Below are 11074 nucleotides of genomic sequence, written 5' to 3' on the forward strand. Positions count from 1 at the left end.
GAATGTGGGATCTTGAGCTGAATTTGAATTTAGGTAGAAAACAACAACACATTATTCTGCAGAATTCAAAATATATTTTTAAGAGTGTTTGTAACCAAACAACTTTGATTCCCTTTGGCTTCTGTACAATGGTTCCAACATTCCTCAAAATACTTTTCTTTTATGTTCCACAGGAGAAAGTCAGTCATACAGGTTTGGAATGGTCCATTACTGGGTGGACTATCCTTTTAACTAAGTTTTACACATTAGCCTCCTTTAAGCCAATTCTTAAATTATGAATTTTGCCCAACTCTAGTGGGGAACCATCTGGCAAGCATCTGATATTGCATCATAACTTTTATCACAACTCATGGAAGTGAGTTTTGGAGGGGAAACGCCATACTATCAGCCTTGCAGCCCAGCCTTTTGCACATCAAAACCATTTCCTGGCTGCTGTCCCATGTTTGTTTGCTTCATAGCTGCAAACTCAGAAGAGGTGAAAAAGGTGACATGGTCAAAAATATATTTTTTTAAGAATTTAACATGTAAATTAAGCAATCTGACAAAAAAATAAATAAAGGGAAAAGACAACATTTGCTTCAAGTATAAAAAAACATTTATTAATACCAATTACACTTTTTGGAACACCAGCCAAAACTTTCAAAACAAACACTTCAAAATGTTTATTTCTTCTGTCTTTTTGCCTGCACAAGTCTTTCAAGTGCCGGTTTTCGCTGCTTAGCAATGCGTCTCTTTCTTGCTATATGTTCTTCCTCTATGGCTTCAAGCCTTTTCTCTGCAGCACTTGTAGTTGGCTGGCAGTCGAACTCCATCCTCCTCTTTCTGACTCTCAGCAACTTCCTTTGTCGCTGGGCCTTGTCTCTTACTCCTGCAGAACTGATGTTGCTGCACAGCTTCTTGTCTACCTCCCCAAACTTAACATCATCCCTCCTGAACATCTCTATGGCACTCTGATTCCTGGACACCAAAGTGTACTTGACAGTCTGGATGGAACTAATGTATCGATGTTCATGCTGGTGCGTCTTGGGTCTATAATGTCACCCATCAGATTGAAGGACGATTCCACCAAGGGACCATGGGAGATGGACAAGGCAGCTTTTACAGCTTGACACAGGCCTGGATATTTTCCTGTTTTAAAGACTGAGGCCTACCATGTCACAATATCATCTACGTCTGTGAAAGTGGGCAGGGTCTGGTCCACACTATAATGAAGAATCTCCTGGTGAGTGGCAGCATGTGACTCAACATTTGTGTGAGCTTCTTTAATTCAAACCCAGTCTGAGAGTGCCCTCTCACAACAGGATCTATGGCAGACAAACACTGCAGGGTCTTGCTCTGCAAAGGCAGCTTTTTCTGCAGGTATTTGGCAATGTAATGTATGCCCTGGAGACTTGTTGACGGAATGGCTTCAACAACAAGCACACATACACTAGTGTACATATAATCATACAAACACAGCAGAGGCTCCAAATTAATCATTCCAGTTACTCACAGGGTGTTGTGGATGAGCCACTCTGAACCGATCCGCGTCTCGTCCAACATTGAGCGTCAGCGTTAGTTCTGGCAGGCCAGGTAGTCAAGACGCTGCTAATGCTGTTTGCTAACAACCCTGTCCCGTCAGCTGATCTGCTCCAGCTGAGCTGCATTAGCTCGTTAACTCCCCTCGCTGCTCAATGGCCAAAGCTCAAACAAGGCGCCCTATTTAAAGCACATTCAGTTTGCTCATACATGCTTGCTGCTCGCTTCTGCTGCCCGCCACCTCCCCAGCTCCTCCTTATGCATAACGTGGCATTGCTTTGTCATGTTGCTTGCTCTGTTCACAGGGGGGATATTTTAGCTCTCACAGTCCTAAACTGTGTGAGCGTTCCCTAATGCTGCTGCTGCTGTCCTCTGACTCTGTTATTTCATGGTGCTCATGAAAGGTCAGAGGACTCCCTGAACAGAGCCATACCGCCAAATTTCAATTCAGGAACATCAACTTGTTTGCAATTTATTCAATAAAAATTCTTTATTTTTATTGTCTGTGTGTTCTTGACTTAATGGACCTGACAGAAATACATTTCTCTCGCATTTAGCAGTTTGCCATCAAAGTCCAGAGTAGTCAGAGCTTTTGGGTACTGGATTCAGGTGGTCAGACTGGACAAAGCAGGCAAGGAAGTTTGTGAAAACTTGCAGCTGTTTGTTGTGCAGTTTATGGATAAGTGTCTGACTGCCCTGTGAGGAAAATAACATGAAGGTGTGGTTTAATGTACATAAATTCACACAAAGAATACATAGAAGTACGAGCATAAAATAACATGTCTAAGGTCCTACAAAGAAAGTGTTCTCAGTAATTATTAAACATGAGATTGCTATAATTTCTTTTTTGAGGCCAGCCACCACAGAATTCAGTTACATTTTTATCATCATAAACCAAAATGTCATAATTTGGGATTTTAAAACTTTTTTTTTTTCTCACTCTGATTAGATAAAGAGCTTGATGGGATATGTACCATTCATTTGAGTCAAATTGTCAGTGGAGGACTCAGTCTGTAACTCACCTGGAACACCATGACATATTCTTTAAGGATTGGCAGCACTCCTGTTTAAACACTGAGGTGCAGCTGTGGAGGCTTCATGCCACACTTTCTGAACCACCCTCTTCTTCCGGTCTTTTTCCAGCTGCGTCATTCCTGAAGAAAATAAATACATAAAATCAAGGGCTCTTGAAAATCCTTTGGTTACCATAGTGCAGGTAGGCAATCAGAACCAAAGAATTACAACTGTGATGAGTTACCTTTTTAGCTGAGGTCTTCGTGAAAGAACCGAATCTGTGTCTGTGCCTTTTCGCTTACGTTGTAATCAGCAAACAGCTGCTGCAGGGGGTCCTTGTAGAGTGCCTTGTCTTCTCTGTCCATGAAGCCATAATAAAGGATCTTGTAGGCAGGAAGCAACCTCTGGGTGCTAATGGCAACATCATAAGCCAATAGCCAGCGGTGCTGAACAAACCTTTTGGGAGCTGAACCAGAAATGCACATGAACTCACATATCTCTCTGAGGTACGTAATTAATCAGGATGGAAAGCACCTTTTTATCTCCATTGGTAGTACTCTCATCAAGGTTGATAGAAAATGGATACTTCTGTGAATTGTTAAAGATCTTCTCTGAAAATGTATAGCCCAATCCATATACCATTTTGTAAGCTGCTGATGTGCGTGGCAGCCTCAATTCACTCAGCGCTACTTTGTCTGCAGGCAGAGTTTGGGCCAGCTTCGCCATCACTGGTGCAAAGGTAAAAGGAAGTGAATGTTCTGCAAGAGTAGCATGAACTATTGCCTAGACAAAAAAATAAATAAAATGTCATCAGTAAAACTTGCAAATGCTTTTTATTACAACCCTGTGACTGTATGGTTGAATATTTGTGAACTGTACAATTGGTCCTGATAATTGACTATAGCAAATTTCAAGTAGTCAACATTAATTTCAAACTATCAACAGTCATAATTTAGTGACCCAAAAAACTACAAGGCTATTTAATCAATACACACCTCTGCATTAGCAATTTGCTGAAATGCAGGTACAGGCACCCTAACTCGCTCTCTCATGGCTTCCAGGCCCTTAGGATCAACTGCATTTTGGGTTGGGACTGGAAGGACACTGGCTGTAGTCATTATAGTGCACACTTTTTGCCGGTGCATCTCGGTTTTGCAGTGTGCCAAGAGGGCATGAGAACCTGCTGTAATTAATTTCTTTCGAGCAGAGGCTGCATTTTGCGTACCCTGCCTTGTACATTTTTTTAAAAATACTGTGACAGTGGGAAGCTGTGCTGAACTCCTTTCACCTCTGTTTTGGCCTCAACCTTCAGCCAGGACCAGTTCCATCTGCACCTCAGCCTTGACTCAATCTGTGCCACATAAATAGCATCCTCTTCTTCGAGCTCTCTCATTCTGCAAAAAAATGGCCCAGATATCAGCTGGATTCATTCATGGCTCCTTTTTCATCAAATTTACAGAGGTCCTATTTTTGAATATTAGCCTACAGAACATCCTCAACACAATCTTAGAAAAGTTAAAAAGTCTCAGTACTAGGACTGTTGCTCTTCACCCTGTACATGCTACCCTTGGGAGAGATCATGAGGAAAGTTTGCACTGTTATGCTGATGATACTCAGCTCTATATTTCTTCATGCCCTGACAAAACTTACCAGTAATAAAAAATGTATAACGACAAACTTAGGACCTGTCTACACATGGTATTAAGTTAAGACCAGGGTAAAGCAAGGAAAACTACAATTTACCTCAAGGCAACATAATGAACAACACTCGTCTCATTCATGGAGGTGGAAAAACAAGTTCTTTGTGACGTGCAAAATTTATTGTATTAAAATAAAAATTTAAATGCAAAAGAAAAGGCATGAGAGTCGGCTGTTTTTGTCAATTTTAAGTTTTAATTAAAAATGTTTGCGATTTTAATATAAGTACATGGTTAAATATTTTACCACTTGCTTGAGCAACTTTATATATAAATCTATATAGAAGTAGCATTGAATAATACGTTGTTGAAACGGGCGTAAAACGTTCGGAGTTTTCCAGAGGTAGTTGAAAACACATTCGACCGGTTTGCTTTCATAGTGGAAACGCTCATGTGATCGAATGTGTTCAAACAGCCACAAAAGACGGTCTGCTCTCCGTCTACTGACCTAATGCTTAAACGTAATGGGAAGCGCACTAACCAGATGGGATTAAAACTGTCGGCTGGAGACACAAGTTTGGTTTGAAGACGAAAAACATACCAAGATTTCATATGTTCTCTCATCATTCCTGATTTCTAACACACACTCACAGCGTTCGGCTGATTTCTAACACACACTCACATTGTTCGTCTGGTCTTGTGTCTGTCAGAGCAGAAATTAAAGCTGATGTTCGCCTTGTGATTCTCCATCGTCTCTGGTCGCGTTCATATGTAATTTGCGCAAGCTTATTTTCTCTTTTAGATTGAAAGATCTGAAAAAAAAAAAACATACATTTACCCACCCATAGACACTCCCCTCGAAGAAATCAGGATAGAAGTGGTTGAAAGTGGACGAAAGAGACGGATTAAAACACCAGGTGTAAACGGGTAACGGTATGTGTCTCCCTCGTCAACTTGTGTTCGATCGACCAAAACGCATCTTAATACCAGGGGCCTGTACCATGAAGCCGGATTAGGTGGCTAGCCGGCTATGTTTCAGCTTAGTTTCCCCCAACCCTGGGTTTTAGGTACTATGAAAGTAGCTCGGCTTTAATCGGTGTTCGTTGCCATGGTATCTTACGCTGCACGGCTAACCTGCTCCGGGGCAGGTTATGTTCTGGATTCAAGATCTCAGACTGAAGTTTGACCAATCAGCTGAGAGCAAAGAAACATATAGGTGACGTAACTTATTCCAAGTGTTTGTTGCAATGACTTCACCTTTTCTTCCAAATCCGGTGGACATCTCAGCGCAAATTGTTAGACGAGCACTTTGTAAAGAAAGAGTTTTTAGCCTGACAAAATCCCCTTGCCTTTCCTGATAGTTACTTGTATGAAAGATACAGCTTTTCCGCGGAAGGAATGTCTTATTTTGCGAACTTCTTGAGCCGCACATAAATAATTTAACACGTCGAATTCATGCACTTACTGTACCGCAAATGGTATTGCGTTTGTGTTTTTTTGCAAGTGGTACATAGGCTACTTGCACGGTGGGTGACGCACAGAAGCTGGGGGAAAACACGGTTTGTCGAACCATTCGCAAGGTGGTCCTTGCTCTGCAGGAGTACATGAATAGTTTAATTAATATTGTTCCCCGGACATTTATCGACTATGTCCATAAAAGAGGGCTTTTATAAAATTGCCGGTAAGATATATTGATAGGGTGACATCACATGAACAATTTTTTTTTTTTTTTAAAGCACATTTCACAAATGTACTATATAATATAATACATGTTAAGAATTATTTTAAATCTTTATTATTATTCTGTTAATCTTATGATAGGATTCCCTATAGTCTATTGCTTCAGTCTCCACTGCTCTAAGAGAACATGAGGCAGATGTTAATAGGAAATCCTATCACTTCAGGTAGAGATGTGAATTTGTGAGATGATTATTTTCTGTGAGATGAATCTTTAAATTAGCAACATTAACAGATATAAAAATGATCTACTAAACATTTCATCTGCTGATGACTTGTGGTCATGAACGTATGATCACAAGTTTGGATGCTAAATGGCCTGGCTCCAGTGCTTGACTCACGAATTTTCCATGAGTCTGTGTTGTGTCAGCGCTTTGAGGAAAGCAAGTTAAATTTGGTACAGTACAAAACAGTTAATTTGAACTGAGATAGAAAAAACCTACACAATAACCCCCTGACCTCAGACAGGGCCACAGCACCGCTTCAATGTGGCCCTCAGTAAAACCAGAGTGAAGATCGAGATGACCTTTGGCATCCTAAAGGCACGTTTCAACTGTGTTCATCAGAGATAGTGGCTGCATGCATGTGCCATTCTGCACATTATAGCCACCAGTAGAACAGAGCGAGAACCACCACAAAACCAGCTTCTCCCCGATGAAACTGACCCGATCACACTTGACCACCCAGCTGGTGCAGATGTAGATGCAATCACCATACAATATTACACTTAATAAAAGCACATTGAAACTGCAGATAAGTCTCAAACTGTTTTATTGGTTTTGTGGGATGAGAGGGAGAAAGAGAGCAAGAGAAAGTTTCATTAATAAATATTAATACTAAAGTGTTACTTGGTTAAATAAGTTCACATACTGAGATCAGTTTTATTCAGCTGTTTGATCTCCATTTTTTTTTCTCAGCTCACAGTCAGCTCCTAGTGAACAGTCTAGTTCAAGTCTCCTTTAGTGTGCAGTCTAGTTCAAGTCTCCTTTAGTGTGCAGTCTAGTTCAAGTCTCCTTTAGTGTGCAGTCTAGTTCAAGTCTCCTTTAGTGTGCAGTCTAGTTCAAGTCTCCTTTAGTGAACAGTCTAGTTCAAGACTCCTTTAGTGTGCAGTCTAGTTCAAGTCTCCTTTAGCGTGCAGTCTAGTTCAAGACTCCTTTAGTGAACAGTCTAGTTCAAGTCTCCTTTAGTGTGCAGTCTAGTTCAAGTCTCCTTTAGTGAACAGTCTAGTTCAAGACTCCTTTAGTGTGCAGTCTAGTTCAAGTCTCCTTTAGCGTGCAGTCTAGTTCAAGACTCCTTTAGTGAACAGTCTAGTTCAAGTCTCCTTTAGCGTGCAGTCTAGTTCAAGACTCCTTTAGTGAACAGTCTAGTTCAAGACTCCTTTAGTGTGCAGTCTAGTTCAAGACTCCTTTAGTGTGCAGTCTAAGTCTCCTTTAGTGTGCAGTCTAGTTCAAGACTCCTTTAGTGAACAGTCTAGTTCGAGACTCTTTTGTACAGGGCCCTGACTGAGTCTGTTTCCACCTGAAACATAATTCCACCACAAAGATGATCATTACAAGTTTTCTGGAGGCTCATCAAATCACAAAAAGTTCCTTGACTTCCTACAAACACAGGACTGACTGTAATTTATGTCAAGGGTTTTAAATCCTTACACATTTCTTCTGAAGCCCATTGAGGTAGAGGCCTCAGTTTCTGGGGCAGGATGTGAAAGATCCTACAATAAAAGAGATGTGTAAGGGCCAGTCCCTTTTTTATGCCACACATTCAAATGTTTGCCATAATAAAAAGCCCAGTGCATTCACATCAGCAACTGTCTGAGAACACACAGACAGAGTGTCTTCATTTCCTCCACCCTAATAAATAAAAATAGGCCAATGTAAAGCATAACTGTTGTAAAGCAGGTTATGTTTCTGGTGTTCTGTCTGCTGCATACTGACCTCTGTGTGGGAGACTGTGTGTGTGTGCTGGCTTCAACAGGGACACTGTATTTCTCTCTACTGCAGAACATACAGTCAGCCATATTTACAACTTAAAAGTAGTAATGTATTGCACACGTACCCAGTGTTACTTACTTAAAGGAGCCAGCACCAGGGTCAGATTGTACAGCACCTGTAATCCCATCCATAATCGGCCGCCCCTTATTGCCTACTCAGAGCCAACTCCTCCGCCAGTGTGTTCTGGTTTTCTGAATTTAACACTTTATTTCTGTTTGCTGCAAACAAGTGTTTGTGATCAAATGTTCACAGAAGTAATAAAAGGTTGTGGTAAATACTCACCACTTTGAATTATTATTTTTATATTTTGTCTTTATCTGCTGCCAAGAACATTTGGAGTTGGGGTTGCATTTAAAAAGCATTTAAGGAATATTAATCTTTCTTAGTACATACATGTACATTTTTTATATATTATACAAATAGGCTATAGGGTATAGTAAACATATAGGCTACACATACATATAGGCCTACATAATTTTACATAAATATAGAACGTATTTGTTTAACTTACACATTAACAATCAGCAATCTTTCTCCAACAGTCTTCTCTTGCTTTGGCACAGAGACCGTATTGTTTCGAGCTTGAAATACATATTTAAATTCATCGTAATTCTGAATAATTATCTCTTGCTCCTCCGCGGAAAAATATAACGCTCTCGCTCTACTACCCGCGATTGGCTGTTCAGTGTCGACGTCACTCTTTTATGTGCACGCGCGCGTGGAGTAATCATAGCTTAAAGATCAAAGCCTGAGTTGACAGAGAAAGTCGATGAGCTGCATCATGGTACCAATAAAGCCTGATCGCAACGGTTTGGATTTGTCAACTCAAAACCAATCCTGTAACCCCGAGTTTGTTCAGCTACCTTCATGGTACAGGCCCCAGCTGTAAACAGAGCCTTATGCTGGGTACACATCAAAAGATAATCGGCCTGATTTTGGGCCGATTTCCCCTCTTCCGACAATCCTAGCTATGTCCCGATTATCTTGATGGTTCAACAGATTATTTGATCAGATTTTCCCTTGGTGTGAGGTGTGTTAAGAGTGTCTGAACCTGCTCGGAAGAACGTCGGAGCCGTCCCGATCGCGAATCGTAAATATTCAACATGTTTAATATTTACGATCAGAAATCCTGATGTGTTGGGGGAACTCCGAGGACAAACGCGCGCACGCTCTGGAGATTATCACGTGAAACAAAACAATATCCAATCAGAAAGTGAGATGATGGAAGACATGGTCATTCTCTCTCACACACACACACACACACACACACACACACACACACACACACACACACACACTTGCAGGAAGCTGAGTGTTAAGGGTTCAGTGAGGTTCTATAGAGGGATTAAATAACTTTTTCTAGAGAGACAATAAATCCCATAAAGAATAAATAAAGACAAAGAATGAATATATATCGGTATATTCATAATTGAGGTTATATATAATGGTGGGTACTAGTGTTGCTTTCCTCAACGAATATTATGACTAAATAAAGAGTTGTGGTTAGCCCATAAATTTAAGCTTTGTCGGCTTTGAATTCTGGTTTGCGATCTGGTCACCCGATTATCAGCGAATTTAACAATATTCCATTAGTTATTCCATATAGATAGCTTGAATTGTCTACTTGAATTGTAAATTTAATTGAATTGTAAACAAAACCATTCAAAACAAAAAGAAACCGACTATACTCTCTGCTTAATCCGTATGAAATGTGCAGTTCTCTCTATAGGTGCGTTCACTGCGAAGATGGTAAGGCGCGTCAAGTTTGTTTGTAAAGCGCGTTTTACGCGCGCGGATGATTTTAGTTTTGCTTTTTCTGGCAGCGCAATATCAAACATAGCCTAAATGCCTTGCCCTTGTGGAAGATAAAATTCGCTCTTTATACCTTTTACAACAAGTAGAAAACATGAAGATATCAGAAAAGAGATCAATGGTCTCTTTCCTGCTCGTGTCCTTCATCCCTCTCAAAGAGCAGAGCAGTAGGCTATATCACGCGTCTTTGTGTGGAAATATAAAACTTTTTTTTTTTCTTTTTAAATAGATTTCACTTTATTATATTATTTAAGTTACCATTATTTACTGATATTTATTTCAATGCTTTACATGCATAAAAATGTGTGTTGTTTCTTTGACGGAATTGCTCAAATAAACACTTCATTTTATTTGTTTATTTTTTTAAACAACCCCCCCGGTAGTTGGTCCATTACCACCGCGGTGAAAAAACTGCCACCATCAAAGCCCTAAATTTAATAAGATAACCTTGTTTGTCATACAATATTGACTGGGTTAAATAGAATTGCATTACTAAAAAGAGACTAAAATACAATTTTCATTGACTAAAACTAGACGAAAATAGTCATGGATAATGATTAAAATAAGACTGAAATGCTCAGACTTTTAGTCGACTGAGACTTGACTAGACTAAAAAGAGTAGGGTAGAGTGGGGGAAAACGCCCCCCCTGGGGTGAAACGCCCCCCACCTGTTTTTCCCAAAATAACCACTAAAAGTAGTCAAGATACATTTTTACTGTTGCTATGCACTACGTTGATAACGGGGATATACAAATCTCTATGGATAAGCTGACACCAGCGACATATTTGAAGAGAAGTAATTTTCAGATATTAGTAAATAAGTGTTTAAGAGAATATTGTTCTGCAGGATATCGCAGTGATGTATGATAGATGAATAGTGAAGTCTGTAGTTTGAGATCATATATTATTTATAAGGAATATAATTATATTTTAAAAATTAAACATTTTTTAAAAAAAATCATAGCTTGTGGGGTAAAACGCCCCCTACGCTGAGGGGTAAAACGCCCTCCCCTGGGGGCATAGTTTCTCTATCATAATTACTATAATAAAATATTTCTGTCTATAAAATCCTTTGTTTTACACTTAATGCAGTATAACTAGGTGGTAAAATCAAAATATTTGAACAAAACATGAAAAAATTACCTCAAGTGAGCATTAACTAGCTAGCTTGCTAGCACAGTTAGCTCACTGATGGAAGGTAGTTAATTTTGCCTATTTTGAACATTGCTGAAATAAATATTAATATATATACATGTTGATACATTACTTGCCTTTTACCTTTAGAGATTAAAAACTATTGTCTGTTAATTTTGCTGTTGATATGAAGCAAACTGGTTGGTAAGAAAGGGGGCATTTTACCCCACC

This window comes from Rutilus rutilus, assembly GCF_951802725.1.
Source record: "Rutilus rutilus genome assembly, chromosome: 6".
Lineage (NCBI taxonomy): Eukaryota > Metazoa > Chordata > Actinopteri > Cypriniformes > Leuciscidae > Rutilus > Rutilus rutilus.